General features: G+C 40.8%; 1 protein-coding gene across 1 annotated transcript in view; it reads right to left on the reverse strand.

Annotated features, from left to right (window-relative positions):
* The window catches only part of LOC129818241 (junction-mediating and -regulatory protein-like), a 71,070-nt gene that overhangs the window by 47,522 nt on the left and 1,681 nt on the right, over positions 1-21,867 (reverse strand). The gene's annotated exons all lie outside the window — the stretch shown is intronic.

The following is a 21,867-nucleotide window of genomic DNA, read 5'->3' on the forward strand; positions in this document are numbered from 1 at the left end:
GTTGGTCTCTGTGCGCTGTACTCAGATTATTGCATGGTGTGCTTTTTCCGTAAAGTTTTTTTTAAATCTGACACAGGGGTTGCATTAAGGAGAAGTGGATCTAAAATTCCATGCATAACAGTTGTATCTTTTAGCAATGTTTATGATGAGTATTTCGGTAAATTGATGTGGCTCTGCAAAATCACCAGATGTTTTGGAACTACTGTACATAACGCACCAATGTAAACTCTGATTTTTGGATATAAATATGAACTTTACCGAACAAAACATACATGTATTGTGTAACATGAAGTCCTATGAGTGTCATCTGATGAAGATCATCAAAGGTTGGTGATTAATTTTATCTCTATTTCTGCTTTTTATGACTCCTCTCTTTGGCTGGAAAAATGGCTGTGTTTTTCTGTGACTTGGCTCTGACCTAACATAATCGTTTGGTGTGCTTTCGAAGTAAAGCCTTTTTGAAATCGGACACTGTGGTGGGATTAACAATAAGTGTATCTTTAAAATGGTGTAAAATACATGTATGTTTGAGGAATTTTAATTATGGGATTTCTGTTGTTTTGAATTTGGCGCCCTGCAGTTTCACTGGCTGTTGACGAGGTGAGACGCTACCGTCCCACATACCCTAGAGAGGTTAAACTTTAAAGATTGTTTTCATGCAATTTTACAATTTGGCCAATTTTTACTTTGTGGTAACTAATATGCACGCCATTCTGTGACAATGGTTACGACAAATGTGAATTTATAGCTAACCTATTATTTATATTATGGCACCACGTATCGTTTCACACAATAATCATGACATCACAGACAACATGCTCCTTATTTGACTATAGTTTAGCTGCCAGCTTAGCCAGATGCACCCTGTGATTGAGGCCAGGCTAATTTTGCAGCCAAACTGCTTCAAATAGGGTGATTAGCCTAAGTAGCTAGCTAGCTAAATGACAACCCTATTAATTCTAGAAGTATTGACTCTATTGCTTAATTCAAAAAGTAGACTTCAACTCCAAGTTACATCTGTAGGCACTAACGTGAGCTAGATAGCCAACATGCATTGTTTCTGACTTGCCACAATCCTGGTTACTTCACATCTGACAGATATTTAGCTACTGTAGCTAGCTAGATAATAATGGTTTATGATAATTGCAGTTATTTAATTATCTAGCTAGCTAACTAGATAAGTGTAAAACACAGATAGTTAGCTAGCTAATCAACTGGGTAGTTATCAAAAGACACTCACTCGTTAACTTACTATACTTTTCTGACCAACTAGACATTACTTTAGCCAACCTCAACCGACTGCTTCTTGCCTACTCCCTTCTCTAGGTCTTCTTCTAGGTTCAAAACAATGACTGTAGTCCGGTGCTTAATTTTCAAAAGAAACCCACTCTCACACTGCCATCTGGTGCAGCCAGGCTATCAATGGCTCAGCGTTCCAAAAGTACACCTGAATCTGAAAAAGTACACCTGAAGCATGAACAATGTTCCATTTCATATTTTTATGATCCGTGTGCAGCCCAGAAATATACAGTGCCTTCGGAAATGATTCTGACACCTTCACTTTTTCCACATTTTATTATGTTACACCCTTATTCTAAAATGTATTAAATACAAAAAAATCCTAAGCATTCTACACACAATACCCCATAATAACTAAGTGAAAACAGGTTTTTATACATTTTTTGCAAATGTATTAAAAAAAAACATGTAAATATGTTATTTCTGTTAAGTATTCAGATCCGTTGCTATGAGACTCGAAATTGAGCTCAGGTGGATCCTGTTTCCATTGATCATCCTTGAGATGTTTCTACAACTTGATTGGAGTCCACCTGTGGTAAATTCAATTGATTGGACATGATTTGGAAAGGAACACACCTGTCTATATAAAAAGGTCCCACAGTTGACAGTGCATGTCAGAGAAAAAACAAAGAAGTTTGGAAGCACCAAGACTCTTCCTAGAGCTGGCCACCTGGCCAAACTGAGCAATCGGGGGAGAAGAACCTTGGTCAGGGAGGTGCCAAGGTACCCGACTGTCACTCTGAGAAAGCTCTAAGGTTCCTCTGTGGAGATAGGAGAACCTTCCAGAAGGACAACCATCTCTGCAGCACTCTACCAATCAGGCCATTATGCTAGAGTGGACAGACGGAAGCCACTCCTCCGTAAAAGGCACATGACAGCCCGCTTGGAGTTTGCCAAAAGGCACCTAAAGGACCCTCAAGATTCTCTGGTCTGATGAAACCAAGATTGAACTCTTTGGCCTGAATGCCAAGGTCACGTCTGGAGGAAACCTGGCACCATCTCTACAGTAAAGCATGGTGGTGGCAGCATCATGCTGTGAGGGACTAGTCAGGATCAAGGCAAAGATGAACAGCGCAAAGTACAGAGAGATCCTTGATGAAAAGCTGCTCCAGAGCTCTCAGGAACTTCCAACAGGACAACTTTTTATTTAACTAGGCCAAACCCAGACGACGCTGGGACAATTGTGCGCCGCCCTATGGGACTCCCAATCTCGGCCGGTTGTGATACAGCTTGGATTCGAACCGGGGTGTCTGTAGTGACGCCTCAAGAACTGAGATGCAGTGTCTTAGATCGCTGTGCCACTTGGGCGCCGCCCCGACAACGACCCTAAGCACACAGCCAAGATAGCGTAGGAGCAACTTCGGGACAAGTCTCTGAATATCCTTGAGTGGCTCAGCCAGAGCCTGGACTTGAACATCTCTGGAGAGACCTGAAAATAGCTGTGAAGCAACGCTCCCCATCCAACCTGACAGAGCATGAGAGGGTCTGCAGAGAAGAATGGGAGAAACTCCCCAAATACAGGTGTGCCAAGCTTGTAGTGTCATACCCAAGAAGACTCGAGGCTTTAATTGCTGCCAAAAGTGCTTCAACAAAGTACTGAGTAAAGGGTCTGAACACTTATGTAAATGTGATGTTTTTTTAAATCTTAAATAAATTGGCAAAAAAACATTTTTTTAACTCTTTTTGCTTTATCATTATGGGGTATTGTATGTAGATTGACGAGAAAAAATACAAATGTAATCAATTTTAGAATAAGGCTGTAACCTAACAAAATGTGAAAAAGTGAAGGGGTCTGAATACTTTCCGAAGCCACCGTATAATTGATTCTCTCCAAATTACAATGTTGGATATATATATTTTTTTTAAGTGACATCAGATTCAAACATATGTATGTACGTACATTTGAAGTCAGAAGTTTACATACACCTTAGCCAAATACATTTTAACTCAGTTTTTCACAATTCCTGATATTTAATCCTAGTAAAAAGTCCCTGTCTTAGGTCAGTTAGGATCACCACTTTATTTTAAAAATGTGAAATGTCAGAATAAAAGTAGATAAATCATTCTATTTCAGCATTTATTTATTTCATCACATTCCCAGTGAGTCAGAAGTTAAAATACAAACAATTTAAAGGCAATGCTACCAAATACTAATTGTTTAACTTGGGTCAAACAAGCTTCCCACAATAAGTTGGGTGAATTTTGGCCCAATCCTCCTGACAGAGCTGGTGTAACTGAGTCAGGTTTGTCGGCCTCCTTGCTCGCACACGCCTTTTCAGTTCTGCCACACACATTTTCTATAGCATTGAGGTCAGTTTGGAGTTGCCATCAAAAACAATACCTTGATTATGTTGTCCTTAAGCCATTTTGCTACAACTTTGCAAGTATGCTTGGGTCATTGTCCATTTGGAAGACCCATTTGCGACCAAGTTTTAACTTCCTGACTGATGTCTTGAGATATTGCTTCAATATATCCACATAATTGTCCTTCCTCACGAAGCCATCTATTTTGTGAAGTGCACCAGTCCCTCCTGCAGCAAATCACCCCCACAACATGATGCTGCCACCTAGTGCTTCACGGTTGGGATGGTGTTCTTCGGCTTGCAAGCCTCCCCCTTTTTCCTCCAAACATAACGATGGACATCATGGCCAACAGTTCTATTTTTGTTTCATCAGACCAGAGGACATTTCTCCAAAAAGTACGATCTTTGTCACCATGTGCAGTTGTAAACCGTGGTCTGGAATTTTTAATCGCGGTTCTGGAGCAGTGGCATACTTCCATGCTGAGCGGACTTTCAGGTTATGTCGATATATGACTCATTTTACTGTGGAGATAGATACTTTTGTACGCATTTTCTTTGTACCAAGGTCCTTTGCTGTTGTTCTGGGATTGATTTGCACTTTTCGCACCAAAGTACGTTCATCTCTAAGAGACAGAACACGTCTCTTTCCTGAGCGGTATGACGGCTGCGTGGTCCCATGGTGTTTATACTTGCGTACAATTGTTTGTACAGATGAACGTGGCACCTTCAGGCGTTTGGAAATTGCACCCAAGGATGAACCAGACTTGTGGAGGTCTACACATTTGTTTCTGAGGTCTTGGCTGATTTCTTTTGATTTTCCATTGATGTCAAGCAAAGATGCACTGAGTTTGAAGGTAGGCATTGAATTACATCCACAGGTACACCTCCAATTGACTCAAATTATGTCAATTAGCCTATCAGAAGCTTCTAAAGCCATGATATCATTTTCTGGAATTTTCCAAGCTGTTTAAAGGCACAGTCAACTTAGTTTATGTAAACTTCTGATCCACTGGAATTGTTATACAGTGAATTATAAGTGAAATAATCTGTCTGTAAACAATTGTTGGAAAAATTACTTGTGTCATGCACAAAGTAGATGTCCTAACCGACATGCCAAAACTATAGTTTGTTAACCTCTCTAGGGTATGTGGGACGATAGCGTCCCACCTCGTCAACAGCCAGTGAAACTGCAGGGCGCCAAATTCAAAACAACAGAAATCCAATAATTTAAATTCCTCAAGCATACAAGTATTTTACACCATTTTAAAGCTACACTTGTTGTAAATCCAGCCAAAGTGTCTGATTTCAAAAAGGTTTTACGACAAAAGCACACCAAACAATTATGTTAGGTATGAGCCAAGTCACAGAAAAAGACAGCCATTTTTCCAGCTAAAGAGAGCAGCAACAAAAAGCAGAAAGAGATAAAATTAATCACTAACCTTTGATAATCTTCATCAGATGACACTCATAGGACTTAATGTTGCACAATACATGTATTTGTTGTTCGGTAAAGTTCATATTTATATCCAAAAATCTGAGTTCAGGCAAGACGTTACTGTATCACTTGGCAAAAAGCCTGAGAAAATGCAGAGCGCCAAATTAATATTAATTACTATGAAAATTACTATAAAATCAAACTTTCATTAAATCACACATGAAAGATACCAAATTAAAGCTACACTGGTTGTGAATCCAGCCAACATGTCAGAATTCAAATAGGCTTTTCGGCGAAAGCATACGATGCTATTATCTGAGTATAGCACAATAGTAAACAAAGAGAGAGAAGCATATTTCAAGCCTGCGGGCGCGACACAAAACGCAGAAATAAAAATATAATTCATGCCTTACCTTTGACGAGCTTCTGTTGTTGGCACTCCAATATGTCCCACAAACATCACAAATGGTCCTTTTGTTCGATTACTTCCGACGATATATATCCAAAATGTCCATTTATTTGGCGCGTTTGATCCAGAAAGACACAGGTTCCAACTTGCTCAAACATGACGACAAAATATCTCAAAGGTTACCTGTAAACTTTGCCAAAACATTTCAAACTACTTTTGTAATACAACTTTAGGTAATTTTTTACGTAAATAATCGATAAAATTGAAGACGGGATGATCTGTGTTCAATACAGGATTAAAACGAAATGTAGCATGCCTTTTGGACATGCACTTCAATCAAACACGACACCTGGAGTGACTCGACTTCAAGATAACCGTATTTCTTCATTACACAAAGGAATAACCTCAACCTATTTCTCAAGACTGTTGACATCCAGTGGAAGCGGTAGGAACTGCAAGCAATTCGCTGAGAAATCTGGTTTCCCAATGAAAACCCATTGAAAAGGCAGTGACCTAAAAAAAAAAAACATCTGAATAGTTTGTCCTCGGGGTTTCGCCTGCTAAATAAGTTCTGTTATACACACAGACATGATTCAAACAGTTTTAGAAACGTCAGAGTGTTTTCTATCCAAATCTACTAATAATATGCATATCTTATCTGCTGGGGATGAGTAGCTGGCAGTTGAATTTGGGTATGCTTTTCATCCAAACGTGAAAATGCTGCCCCCTACCCTAGAGAAGTTAACAAGAAAGAAATGTGTGGAGTGGTTGAAAAACTAGTTTTAATGACTCCAACCTGGGGCTCCCAGAGAAAGTAGCCTATTTTTTTTCTTCTAGCTACAGATGACCTCCAGTAATAACCTTCATGGTAATAAACTAATACACTATAAATGCCTTGTGTTATTGACTCTGTCTTTTCCATGTTGTAGCCTACTTTGGATGTTCTTATTGACAAGTGATATTGATGTTGTGATGGTTCTGTTTAGGCTATTTAGACAAGACTATCGCTCTATTCCAATCAACTCTACAAATGTTTGGGACAGTGCTGCTATCTCTTGGACAGTGCTGCTATCTCTTCTCAAACAGTGCAGCCCTCAACTGAATAATTTTGAATATTTGACATTGTTATCAGAGTGCAGGGAGGCAGACACAGACAGACAGGCAGGGCAGATGTTGGGATAAGGACAGAGTGCGTTAACCCAGTAATTCTCTGACTAGTGTCCCTGCTGTTCCCATGATCTTCTCACTATCAGCACGGAGGCCTGCAAAACATGTCCTTCAGTCTCCCCCCATTGACATGATCACCTACAGAATGACTGACAGAGGTCTGCTTCTGAATGTGAACATTCCACTCAATCCGCTGTGACATTCTCATCATCGCCCACAGCCTCAGGCTTCTGTACTGAACAGTCAGAGGGAGCCATTGTGTGTCCATTGAGTTGCTGCTCTCCCTCTCTGTCCCTGGCCTTCACCAACCCACACTACATAATGGCCTCCTCTTCTCCCTCCAAGTCTCCTCCTCCTTCTCTTTCACTGCACTGTATTCAGAGAGGAGTTCTCTGTCCTACTCTGTGAGATGTCTGGCTTGCCTGTTGTGAATTAGTATTAGGTAGGGGTGTAACGGTTCACGTGGGTTTGGTACGTATTGTGGTTTTTGGGTCACTGTTCAGTTTTGGTACAGCAGGAAAATGAAATGCCAACAATTACTGTAGCTCATTTTAGTTTATTTTGCAAAAGACACAGAACTAAAAAGCACCCCATTTGTGGCCCAAGTCCAGCTTCTGTGACAAAATTCACAATGTTCCTGGCATTGTCTGTTTTGACATAAAGTAGGAGCTCTTCACGTGTCCAAAAAGTAGGACCCGTTCCAAAATGGACCTGGGGCTTTCCCACCAGTACCAATATGCATAAATATTTTTTTTTATATAGAGACCTGTTCCGAACGGACCCGAGGACAACTAGAACAGTTCCGTACAGACCTTGTCGGGTCCAGACCTGGTTTGATCCAGATTAAAAGTCCATTTGTAAGTGACTTTATTAACCAGAAATGATAAAGCACGAGGGAGAGCAAGGTGTCAGAGGAGAGGCCTTGTGGTGTGTGTACTGCAGGGGTTCCTAAAGCTTTTGGCCCGCAACCCCATTTTGATAGCAACATTTTGTTTGTGGCCCGACCATGTAAAACAATAAAGTTATGTAATCAAAGGCTAAGGTTGAATTTTTTTATTGGGGCTATGACATTCTGACAGTATTGGAATCTGAAGGACGTATGGTTGGAAGTAACTGAAATGCATCAGAAAGGTATTGGGATGTTCAGAAGATCATCAGGCAATAATTTTGTATGATATTCTGTGTAGAAAATAACATCACTATTGATTGTTCTTTTTCCCCCAGTCTGATTTACTGCCAGGTCGTCTACTATTTTCTATTGAGTCCTGTGCAGCTTGTGAGCATTGTAGTGGGAAACAGAAGACACATCCCACTGGGCACAGACGTCAGTTCAACGTCTAGTTGGGTTAAATTACTATAGCGGCAGCGAACGGCCTTTCATTGAATTACTATAGCGGCCGCGAACAGCCTTTCATTGAATTACTATAGCGGCAGCGAACAGCCTTTCATTAAATTACTATAGTGGCAGCGAACGGCCTTTCATTAAATTACTATAGCGGCAGCGAACAGCCTTTCATTAAATTACTATAGCGGCCGCGAACAGCCTTTCATTGAATTACTATAGCGGCCGCGAACGGCCTTTCATTGAATTACTATAGCGGCCGCGAATGGCCTTTCATTGAATTACTATAGCGGCAGCGAACAGCCTTTCATTAAATTACTATAGCGGCCGCGAACGGCCTTTCATTAAATTACTATAGCGGCAGCGAACAGCCTTTCATTAAATTACTATAGCGGCCGCGAACGGCCTTTCATTGAATTACTATAGCGGCCGCGAACAGCCTTTCATTAAATTACTATAGCGGCAGCGAACAGCCTTTCATTAAATTACTATAGCGGCAGCGAACAGCCTTTCATTAAATTACTATAGCGGCCGCGAACGGCCTTTCATTGAATTACTATAGCGGCCACGAATGGCCTTTCATTGAATTACTATAGCGGCCGCGAACGGCCTTTCATTGAATTACTATAGCGGCCGCGAACGGCCTTTTATTGAATTACTATAGCGGCCGCGAACAGCCTTTCATTGAATTACTATAGCGGCAGCGAACAGCCTTTCATTAAATTACTATAGCGGCCGCGAACGGCCTTTCATTGAATTACTATAGCGGCAGCGAACAGCCTTTCATTAAATTACTATAGCGGCCGCGAACGGCCTTTCATTGAATTACTATAGCGGCCGCGAACGGCCTTTTATTGAATTACTATAGCGGCAGCGAACAGCCTTTCATTGAATTACTATAGCGGCCGCGAACAGCCTTTCATTGAATTACTATAGCGGCCGCGAACGGCCTTTCATTGAATTACTATAGCGGCCACGAATGGCCTTTCATTGAATTACTATAGCGGCCGCGAACAGCCTTTCATTGAATTACTATAGCGGCCACGAATGGCCTTTCATTGAATTACTATAGTGGTCGCGAACTGCCTTGTTTTTCTAACAATAATATCAGTGTTAATAATCACAGAATTGACTTGCAAACAACCGGTTTTCATATTCGTGTGGCTGTTGTTGTCAACCAGAAAAAGATCATGCTGTCATTTGTCTTTTTTCCCACTTCATTACTCAAAATGACGGCGCCGAAGCAGGCACGACTTTTCACTGTGAAAGAGGCTGCATTTATGTTGGTTGGTGATAAGGATTCGAACACATACTTGCACAATGAAAAGCGGTGATGTCAAGGTGAGTGAAATATGTAAACAGCAGATATATGCCTGGTGTTGTTGATGTTTGATGCTGTGAAAATTTGGGAACAGCTCTCAGATTAGCACGTCCTGTCATGATCACTTAGTTGGTACAGGCAAGCACATCAGCGGTGGAGCTCAAATGATTGCTCTCGGTCTCATGGAAATAGTTGCATTGTTTAGCTGTATTTTGTCTTGTTTCTACTGATGTAATTAAAAGATGGAAACGGCCCAAGCTGCTTGCTATAGCTTGCTAGCTAGTTAGTCCGTCAGGCAAGGAAAGTTGTGTGTAGTGGTAAATTTGAATCGTCAACCTCAGCTGTCACTTTCACTAGCTATCCATACAGACATCCAGCAAACTAGCCACCAAAATGAGTAGAGTAATTTGTGTTTGTCTGCTTAGGTTATGGTTTGTCAGGTTTGCTAGGTGCAGATATTCATAGGCTATACATTGCCTTGTTTTCCTATTATTTGACAGCTTAGCTGTTGTGTTAAGGTAGATGCCCATGCAGTGGAGCTCATATTGTCACGCCCTGACCGTAGAGATCCTTTTTATGTCTCTATTTTGGTTGGTCAGGGCGTGAGTTTGGGTGGGCATTCTATGTCTGGTGTTCTATGTTGTCCTTGTTGTGTATTTCTGTGTGTTTGGCCTGGTATGGTTCTCAATCAGAGGCAGCTTTCTATCGTTGTCTCTGACTGAGAATCATACTTAGGTAGCCTGTTCCCACCTGTGTTTGTGGGTGTTTGTTTCCTGTTTAGTGTTTGTTTCACCTTTCAGTTTGTCATGTTTGTTATTTTGTCAAGTGTTGCCTATTTTATTAAATAGTATGAACACTTACCACACTGCACCTTGGTCCTCTTCTCCTGACGACGTGCGTTACACATATGATATTGAGTTGGATATTTAATTACATAGCCAGCTAACAAGGTGCTTGTTTTGTCCTGTTTCTACAGATGCAATTAAATTTGGAAACTGTCCCATCTTCGTAACTAATCAGCTAACATTGAAGAAATCTCTAGTTGAGAGTTGATTGGGGCGAAAGAGAGAGCGGGAGAGGGCGGGAGAGTGTGGAATGGGAGGCGTGTAACTGTAAAACACAATTTATTATGGGAATCCCTAAGAGGTGATTAATAGGAAGAGAGTCTGTAAGGTTGAGAGAAAGAAAGAGAGAGACAGTGTGAGAGGGAGAGAGAGATTATGTTCCTGACTACAATGGTATCCTATTTGTTGCTCCTCTCCTCTCCCTCTGTTCCTCTAGGTCAGTGAAAGTGAGGGAAGTGATGTGGAGAATCAGGGCTTAGCAGCAAAAGGCAGGGAGGAAGAGGAGTTAGATATCATAAAGAATGATATCATGATGTTTCTTTAGATCTGCCTGAAGTAAATAAGGGATTTATTGTGATGGAGTATATTACATTTATTTATTAGACTTATTATTTTGTTTGTAGATGTTGCCAAGGGGCGCATCACGGCTTGTATGGAGGCCTGGAGGTGCTAAACGGGAGGAATGGAGCAAGAGGAGCAAGAGGAGAGCAAGAGCAAATGGAGCAAGAGGAGAGTAGAGGGAGAGAGGAAGAGGAGAGTGAAAAGGATCAGGAAGGGGAACAGGGAGAGGAGGAGGGAGTGGAGGAAGCAGAAGCTAGGATATGCATGGTAGAAAACACTCTAAAATTTCCAAAACTGTTAAAATAATCTCTGTGAGTATAACAGAACTGATATGGCAGGTGAAAACGTGAGGAAAATCCATCCAGTAAGTGGGATATTTTTGATGCGGGAACTTTTCAATTGAATGCCTACACAGTATGTATTGGGATAGGACCCAGATTGCAGTTCCTATGGCTTCCACTAGATGTCAACAGTCTTTAGACATTGTTTCAGGCTTGTATTCTGAAAAATGAGGAAGAATGAGACCATTTTCTAAGTGGACTGTAGAATGAACCAGAGCTGTTTTGCGCACATGACCGATTGCGCGCCGTTCATTGTTTTTCCTTTCTATTGAAGACGCTATTGTCCGGTTAAAATATGATACATTATTTAGACAATAGACAACCTGAGGATTAATTATAAACATCGTTTGACATGTTTCGCCGAACTTTACAGGTACTATTAGGATGTTTTCGTCTGCATGTCGTGACCGCCTTTGAGCCAGTAGATTACTGAACAAAACGCGCCAACAAAACTGAGTTTTTGGGACATAAAGAGGGGACTTTATCGAACAAAACGAACATTTATTGTTTAGCTGGGACTCTTGTGACTGCAACCATAAGAAGATCATCAAAGGTAAGTGATTAATTTTATCGCTATTTCTGACTTTTGTAATTCCGTTACATGGTTGTAAAATGTTTGTATGCTTTTTAAGCGGGGCGCTGTCCTCAGATAATTGCATGGTATGCTTTCGCCGTAAAGCCTTTTTGAAATCTGACACAGCGGCTGGATTAACAAGAAGTTAATCTTTAAACCGATGTATAACAGTTGTATTTTTATGAATGTTTAATTTGACTATTTCTGTATTTTGAATTTGGCGCTCTGCAATTTCCAGCTAGCGTCCCACCTGCCCATAAGAAGTTAAAAGTGGTTGGAATTTATATCTGTTCCAGAGCTTGTAATGGATTACAACAAGAAAATGGGCGGGGTTGACCATCTTGACCAACTGAGGAGCTAAATTGCAGGTGCTGGTCCATAAAGGCATTCAGAAACCACTGTTAATTACAACCGCATCTACCGGCTATTGGAGGTTACTGATGTAACCCCGGTTCAATGAGCCAAGCAAAATGTTTGTTTTCTGAGTTTCTCTCGCAACCGCATTTTCAAATCAGGCGACCCCACATCGGGTCTTAGGGCTGACCCCATTTAGTCGACTGTCGAGCAATTTTTTTTAGTCGAGCAGTCACAAATATATTTTCATTTTTTTATAGCACGAGACACCTGTCTGATTCACACCTGTCTGGTCTGAGTGGACTAATCCATTGTGGAGGCCACGGGATGGCACACCAGTATCACATTTACCGTTAATTCCCATAATTTTTTATCTACATTGTTTGTTTAGTTTCAGTAATTTCTGTTAATGCATTCAATATATTATTATTATTACAGTCTTTTACCGTTCTCCTTGTCGGAGTGGACATGTTGTTTGCGGACCGCACAACCTAGGCTACATTTGTGAGGAACACGTTTTGGTGTATTTCATTCCATTTACAAGTTGCCAATTTATTAATTGTATTTTGTTTGAAGCGTTCCTGTCAATGTTGATTAACGGTGCGCACCCGATTACGCATAGAAGTAGGCCTAGGCAACCGCACACAAATGTAGGCCTATAAATGTTCCCATATGGGGATCTGATAGTATTTCTGATTGTCTTAACTCACCATCACTGTGGAGCTTCTCAAAGTAATTTCTTATTCACCTCAAACAGCAAGTAAACAAAGTCTGTTTTTACATCCATTGAGAATGGCAATAGTTCCTCAACGTAGCCTATTTGAAAAAGATTTCCAGTTCTCTTTCGATAACCACTTGTGTGAAAGGAGGGAAAAAATGTAATGCTCTGATCCGTTGGAAACGCCATAAAACCGGCCTACCTGATTACTTCTACCTGATTACTTCGTATCCCTTGCGCAAATAGCCTACAGCTGTGTCTGTCAGGAGCTCACTGGCACAGGAAACTGAAGGCCAAGAATATTTTATACAATGATGCAAGTTTGCTAGTGCAAGCTTTTCAGGCCAGACCAAGTTGATAGTTGATACAATGCTTCAAGTTTCTTGCAGACAGGCCATGAGTAGACAATGTGATTTATAGGATATTTCTTTTTTAAATCAGAATATTTTCAACCTGCAGTCTGCAATGTTTTTATTTGTTGGCTTTATGTAGACTATTTTTACATAGTTGGCCATTAGAATTTTTATTAAACATATGATAATGATTGAGGTACAAAGACTTTATTATAAATTGAATAAAACGATTCCACGAAAATGTGCATATGAAAATCATAACTGGCACGGAAATCGGTAGAAATGGTAAGACTACGTGCCACTTCAAATTGAAAACGTTGCCGACCCCTGGCGTAGCCTATTACCGGCAACTTCAGGAGGATAACGGCAGAATTTGCAAAGGCCAGCAGCAGCTGGAGGAGGGGGATCGGGAACAGTTTTTTTTTCTTCTGGCTAGGCTACCTTGATCTCTGGCTCCCTTCAGTAATTTGCGTGTCTAATTATTTACATCACAGTGTGCTTAAAGCATCAGACAAGCTCAGTAGCCTACATATAGTTGATTTTATTAAAACATAGGGTTTGTCTATATATGGAAAAATACATATTTTAACTTCTCTAGGGTAGGGGGCAGCATACCCAAATTCAACTGCCAGCTACTCATCCCCAGAAGATAAGATATGCATATTATTAGTAGATTTGGATAGAAAACACACTGAAGTTTCTAAAACGGTTTGAATCATGTCTGTGAGTATAACATAACACATTTAGCAGGCGAAACCCCGAGGACAAACCATTCAGATTCTATTCTTTTGAGGTCACTCTCTTTTCAATGTATTTTTCATTGGGAATCCAGATTTCTAATTGACCTTCTTGCAGTTCCTACCGCTTCCACTGGATGTCAATAGTCTTGAGAAATTGGTTGAGGGTTTGTCCTTTGTGTAATGAAGAGGTAGCCCTGTTCAGAACAAGAGTCGAGTGAAGTGAACTTTTTGTTTGAGGCGCGTAACCTGAAAGCATGCTACAGTTTGTTTTAATCCTGAATTGAACACAGATCATCCCGTCTTCAATTTTATCGATTATTTACGTAAAAAAATACCTAAAGTTGTATTACAAAAGTAGTTTGAAATGTTTTGGCAAAGTTTACAGGTAACCTTTGAGATATTTTGTAGCCACGTTTGAGCAAGTTGGAACCGGTGTTTTTCTGGATCAAACGCGCCAAATAAATGGACATTTTGGATATATATCGTCGGAATTAATCGAACAAAAGGACCATTTCTGATGTTTATGGGACATATTGGAGTGCCAACAACAGAAGCTCGTCAAAGGTAAGGCATGAATTATATTTTCTTTCTGCGTTTTGTGTCGCGCCTGTAGGGTTGAAATATGCTTCTCTCTCTTTGTTTACAATGTTGCTATCCTCAGAAAATAGCATTGTTTGCTTTCGCCGGAAAGCCTATTTGAATTCTGACATGTTGGCTGGATTCACAACCAGAGTAGCTTTAATTTGCTATCTTTCATGTGTGATTTAATGAAAGTTAGATTTTTATAGTATTTTATTTGAATTTGGCACTCTGCATGTTCTCTGGCTTTTGGCCAAGTGAGACAGTAGCGTCCAGCCTAAACTCCGATTTTTGGATATAAATATGAACTTTACCGAACAAAACATACATGTATTGTGTAACATGAAGTCCTATGAGTGACATCTGATGAAGATCATCAAAGGTTAGTAATTAATTTTAACTCTATTTCTGCTTTTGGTTACTCCTCTCTTTGGCTGGAAAATGGCTGTGTTTTCCTGTGGCTATGTACTGACCTAACATAATCGCAAGGTATGCTTTAGCCGTAAATCCTTTTTGAAATCAGACACTTTGGTTGGATCAAAGAGAAGTTTATCTTTAAAATGGTGTATAATACTTGTATGTTTGAGGAATTTTAATTATGAGATTTCTGTTGTTTTGAATTTGGCGCCCTGCAATTTCACTGGCTGTTGGTTAGGTGGGACGCTACCGTCCCACATATCCCAGAGAAGTTAACATTTTTTTGTCGGGGCCAGTCCTTCATTGATTAAATAATCTCCTAACTTTCTTTGCCACACAGAGGCTCTATGACTGTAGGGCCCCTTTGATGACTTGTGATTGGCCGATAACAACAAGCTAAGCGCCACACTCATGAAAAGCATACTGTACTGCCTTTGTCAGCAGCATACCATTTCTTCTCAATTAGAATCAGCTGTGAAGGGCTGCTTGAATACAGAGGGGAGACAAAGTTGTGCTGTTGTTTCTTTGCATTTCTGCCTTGCTCCGGTGCTAGGAATACTGTCGGCGTAAATGTGTCAACATGTTTGAGGTGTTGGGAGCTGCATAGGCCATTATTGTTGAGCAGTGGCAACATACTGTCAACATTTTATCCACAATTCTCTGTCCATCGCCATTGTGATCTCCTCTGAAGCCAAAATGTTCCCAAAAATGGAGATTTAAACGATGGAGGATCCTCCAATTCTAGCTTAAAAGTGACCCCACCACTCGCCATCGTACCCCACTGGGCACAGACGTCAATTTAACGTTTATTCCACTTTGGAAATGACGTCGAAACAACGTTGATTCAACCAATGTGTGCCCAGTGGGACACAGTTCCCGGCTGCGACTCAAAAGGATAGTTTGAAATGCGGCAGTTAAGATCCACATTTTTATTACAACGTGCACATAGGCTCTAGTTGTTTTAACTTCTTTCAGCTAGGGGGCAGAATTTTTATGTTTGGAAAAATAACGTTCAAGGTAAACGGACTATTTCTCAGGTCCAGATGCTAGAATATGCATATAATTGACAGATTAGGATAGAAAACACTCCTAAGTTTCCAAAACGATCAAATATTGTCTGTGAGTATAACAGAACTGATTTTGCAGGCGAAAACCTGAGGAAATCCAAACCGGAAGTGCCTTTTATTTGGAAAAATCCCTGTTCCGTTGCCTGCCCCGCCTCCATTTAACAGAATAGCCTAATATCTCAGATTTACTCAAGAGTCAATGGAATACAAAGCAGCATACCATAGGCTTAGCCTATAGGCCTAGCGTTTTTTTAATTTTTTAATATGTATTCATTTGGGTTCACAGTGCAGACCGAAAGCAGGTCCCTGTAACGAACGGTTCGGTACCAATATGTGTAATGTTACAGAACTTCAAAAAAATCTGCATTTTAAACAATTTCACCTGCGTTATACACTGCTCAAAAAAATAAAGGGAACACTTAAACAACACAAATGTAACTCCAAGTCAATCACACTTCTGTGAAATCAAACTGTCCACTTAGGAAGCAACACTGATTGACAATAAATTTCACATGCTGTTGTGCAAATGGAATAGACAAAAGGTGGAAATTATAGGCAATTAGCAAGACACCCCCAATAAAGGAGTGGTGACCACAGACCACTTCTCAGTTCCTATGCTTCCTGGCTGATGTTTTGGTCACTTTTGAATGCTGGCGGTGCTTTCACTCTAGTGGTAGCATGAGACGGAGTCTACAACCCACACAAGTGGCTCAGGTAGTGCAGCTCATCCTGGATGGCACATCAATGCGAGCTGTGGCAAGAAGGTTTGCTGTGTCTGTCAGCGTAGTGTCCAGAGCATGGAGGCGCTACCAGGAGACAGGCCAGTACATCAGGAGACGTGGAGGAGGCCGTAGGAGGGCAACAACCCAGCAGCAGGACCACTACCTCCGCCTTTGTGCAAGGAGGAGCAGGAGGAGCACTGCCAGAGCCCTGCAAAATGACCTCCAGCAGGCCACAAATGTGCATGTGTCTGCTCAAACGGTCAGAAACAGACTCCATGAGGGTGGTATGAGGGCCCGACGTCCACAGGTGGGGGTTGTGCTTACAACCCAACACCGTGCAGGACGTTTGGCATTTGCCAGAGAACACCAAGATTGGCAAATTCGCCACTGGCGCCCTGTGCTCTTCACAGATGAAAGCAGGTTCACACTGAGCACATGTGACAGACGTGACAGAGTCTGGAGACGCCGTGGAGAACGTTCTGCTGCCTGCAACATCCTCCAGCATGACCGGTTTGGCGGTGGGTCAGTCATGGTGTGGGGTGGCATTTCTTTGGGGGCCGCACAGCCCTCCATGTGCTCGCCAGAGGTAGCCTGACTGCCATTAGGTACCGAGATGAGATCCTCAGACCCCTTGTGAGACCATATGCTGGTGCGGTTGGCCCTGGGTTCTTTCTAATGCAAGACAATGCTAGACCTCATGTGGCTGGAGTGTGTCAGCAGTTCCTGCAAGAGGAAGGCATTGATGCTATGGACTGGCCCGCCCGTTCCCCAGACCTGAATCCAATTGAGCACATCTGGGACAACATGACTCGCTACATCCACCAACGCCACGTTGCACCACAGACTGTCCAGGAGTTGGCGGATGCTTTTGTCCAGGTCTGGGAGGAGATCCCTCAGGAGACCATCCGCCACCTCATCAGGAGCATGACCAGGCGTTGTAGGGAGGTCATACAGGCACGTGGAGGCCACACACACTACTGAGCTTCATTTTGACTTGTTTTAAGGACATTACATCAAAGTTGGATCAGCCTGTAGTGTGGTTTTCCACTTTAATTTTGAGTGTGACTCCAAATCCAGACCTCCATGGGTTGATAAATTTGATTTCCATTGATAATTTGTGTGTGATTTTGTAGTCAGCACATTCAACTATGTAAAGAAAAAAGTATTTAATAAGAATGTTTCATTCATTCAGATCTAGGATGTGTCCCTTTATTTTTTTGAGCAGTGTATATATATTTATAATCATGAAATCACAAGTGAAATATACCAAAACACAGCGTAGCTTGTTGTTAATCCACCTATCGTGTCAGATTTTGAAAATATGCTTTACAGCGAAAGCAATCCAAGCGTTTGTGAGTTTATCAATCACTCGACAAAACAGTACAAACAGCTAGCCTCAAATTAGCTTGGTCACGAATGTCAGAAAAGCAATAAATTGAATTGCTTACCTTTGATAATCTTTGGATGTTTGCACTCACGAGACTCGAATTACACAATAAATGTTATTTTTGTTTGATAAAGATTAGTTTTATAACCAAAAACCGCCATTTGGTTTGCGCGTTATGTTCAGAAAACCACAGGCTCGTTCCGGTCCTGAAAGGCAGACGAAAATTCCAAAAAGTATCCGTAATGTTCGTAGAAACATGTCAAACGTTTTTTATAATCAATCTTCAGGTTGTTTTTAACATACATAAATCGATAATATTTAAACCGGACGGTAACCTATTCAATACTACAGAGAAAGAAAATATCGAGCTACATCTCTCGCGTGCAGGAACTAATCAAAGACACCTGACGCGTTTTGAAAAATCTCGCTAATTTTTCAAAATAAAAGCTTGAAACTATGTCTAAAGCCTGGTCACAGCCTGAGGAAGCCATTGGAAAAGGAATCTGGTTGATACCCCATTAAATGGAGGAGGGGCAGGCAACGGAACAGGGATTTTTCCAAATAAAAGGCACTTCCGGGTTGGATTTCCTCAGGTTTTCGCCTGCAAAATCAGTTCTGTTATACTCACAGACAATATTTGATAGTTTTGGAAACTTTGGAGTGTTTTCTATCCTAATCTGTCAATTATATGCATATTCTAGCATCTGGACCTGAGAAATAGTCCGTTTACCTTGTGAAAGTTATTTTTCCAAACATAAAAATTCTGCCCCCTAGATGAAAGAAGTTAATAAGGGCTGATTTCAAGTTTTCATAACAATCGGTAATTGGCATTTTTGGACGCTGATTATGGCCGATTACATTACATTCCATGAGGAAACTGCGTGACAGGCTGAGCACCTGTTACGCGAGTGCAGCAAGGAGCCAAGGTAAGTTGCTAGCTAGCATTAAACTTATCTTATAAAAAACAATCAATCTTCACATAATTACTAGTTAACTACAGATGGTTTATGATATTACTAGGTTAACTAGCTTGTCCTGCGTCGCATATAATCAATGCGGTGCCTGTACATTTATCGAATCACAGCCTACTTCGCCAAACGGGGGAGGATTTAACAAAAGCGCAGTCGCGAAAAAAGCACAATTGTTGCACGAATGTACCTAACCATAAACATCAATGCCTTTCTTAAAATCAATACACAGAAGTATATTTTTTTAAACCTGCATATTTAGTTAAAATAAATTCATGTTAGCAGGCAATATTAACTAGGGAAATTGTGTCACTTCTCTTGCGTTCATTGCACGCAGTCAGGGTATATGCAACAGTTTGGGTCGCTGTAACGGCGGCCTTCCCTCTCTTCACTAGAAGAGGGGGTGAAACAGGGATCGGACCAACACGCAGCGTAGCCAGTGCTCAACATGTTTAATTAACAAACACTACAGTGAACACTAAACAAATACAAAATAACAAAAGTGGCAAACCGATACAGACCTATCTGGTGCAGAATACAAACACAGAGACAGGAAACCACCACCCACAATCCCCAACACAAAACAAGCCACCTATATATGATTCTCAATCAGGGACAACGATTGACAGCTGTCTCTGAGAACTATATTAAGCTGAACACAGAAACAGACGAACTAGACACACAACATAGAATTCCCACCCAGCTCAAGTCCTGACCAACACTAAACAAGCAAAACACATAAGAACTCTGGTCAGGACGTTACAGTCGCCTGGCTCTTTGAGACCTAATTTGCCAGAATTTTACATAATTATGACATAACAATGAAGGTTGTGCAATGTAACAGTAATATTTAGACTTAGGGTTGCCGCCCGTTCGATAAAATACGGAACGGTTCCGTATTTCACTGAAAGAATAAACATTTTGTTTTCGAAATGATCGTTTCTGGATTTGACCATATTAATGGCTCAAATTTCTGTGTTTATTATATTATAATTAAGTCTACGATTTGATAGAGGAGTCTGACTGAGCGGTGGTAGGCGGCAGCAAGCTCGTAAGCATTCATTCAAACTTTACTGTGTTTTCCAGCAGATCTTAGCAATGCTTGCTCACAGCGCTGTTTATGACTTCAAGCCTATCAACTCCTGAGATTAGGCTGGCAATACTAAAGTGCCTATTAGAACATCCAATAGACAAAGGTATATGAAATACAAATGGTATAGAGAGAAATAGTCAACGGGTCATAATTCCTATAATAACTACAACCTAAAACTTCTTAACTGGGAATATTAAAGAATTGGGAATATTGAACCACCAGCTTTCATATGTTCTCATGTTTACATTTACATTTAAGTCATTTAGCAGACGCTCTTATCCAGTTCTGAGCAAGGAACTCAAACGTTAGCATTTTTACATGGCACATATTGCACTTTTACTTTCTTCTCCAACACTGTGTTTTTTGCATTATTTAAACCAAATTGAGCATGTTTCATTATTTATTTGAGACTAAATAGATTTTATTTATGTATTATATTATGTTAAAATAAAAGTGTTCATTGTTCATTCAGTATTGTTGTAATTGTCATTATTACAAATATATACATAAAAATCGGTCGATTAATCGGTATCAGCTTTTTTTGGTACTCCAATAATCGGTATCGTAATTGAAAAATCCTAATCGGTCGACCTCTAATGTGAAGTCACTTGCAGGCACCTCCACACACACTAGATGAGGCATTACCCTAGTTGTTTTATGAGCTTCATTTACCTACAATATGAAAACACAGTGTTCTGTCTCTCTCTCAGTCCAGACATGAGGAAGAAACACCTTACAGAGTCAAACCAGGTCATCATTGCAATAGGGAATACACAAGATCTTTCCAGTAATAACCTCCATTGCCATCAACATCCTGCCATCATTCTTACCCAAGTTTTTCCATAAAAACAAAGGACAGTGTACTCTTCACACAGTACAAATCAGTCCACATTCAGCCAAATGTTTATACATTTGTCATAACATAATTAGCATTAGCCTAACCAATAACAATCTAGTCCTCATAATGAGTGAAACACCCTTCTGTAACACCAAAGCAATAGCCTGATTGTGAGTAACTGTGAGTCTTATTTGCACCGGTTAGTCCTGCCCTGTCCTAGCCTGCTCAGATGTTCTGTGGTCTCTGACTCAAACACACACACTATGACAGAGAGATTGAGAAGACAGACATAGGGGGGTGGAGAGATAAAGAGAGAGAGATAGAGAGAAGCAGGAGTGGATAGTTTTTATATAAAGCGTGCCCTAGCACTTACAATAACGATGATGATTATAACAGGGTGATAGTAGGAGCTGCCCTAAAGGAGGAGCTTTACCATCCACCCCCATGGGCACTGGTCTTTGTTACTAGAATGTTGATTGTCCTTTCTTGTCATCATGGTAGCCATTCAAATGATAACATTGAAACTAAGTTTGCTGAACTGCATGACTCAAGTGTGGTGGACCCATACCCCATTATCCAACTATAACCATGGACTAACCTCCACCTAGCAAGAACTGGATTGTCAGGGCAGGGGCCAGGCCTGATCATATTACAGGCCTGGGACTGTGGAGTTTAGAGCAACAGATGTTTATTTCACTTTTGATCATTATCCAATTCACTTGCTTTGGCAATGTATGTTCCCCATGCCAATAAAACCCTTTGAATAGAATTGAGACAGAGGGGGACAGGTGACATGTGGTTGGGTGACCCTGACATGCATGTTTGATCTCACCAGCCCATGGACACAGTGTGTGTGTGTATACAGTAATGTACAGTAATGCCAGCTGAAACAAAAAGTGTAAACACAGTAAAGAGTGTCAGGAGTTTCTCCAGGCATTCTCCTTCATGTGAAACACTAAATACTCTTCATTGTGAGACCAGAATGATGATAATATGATGGCATGAAATCAATTCTCTTGAGTTATTCAAAATGT

Source organism: Salvelinus fontinalis, chromosome 21 (genome assembly GCF_029448725.1).
Source record: "Salvelinus fontinalis isolate EN_2023a chromosome 21, ASM2944872v1, whole genome shotgun sequence".
Lineage (NCBI taxonomy): Eukaryota > Metazoa > Chordata > Actinopteri > Salmoniformes > Salmonidae > Salvelinus > Salvelinus fontinalis.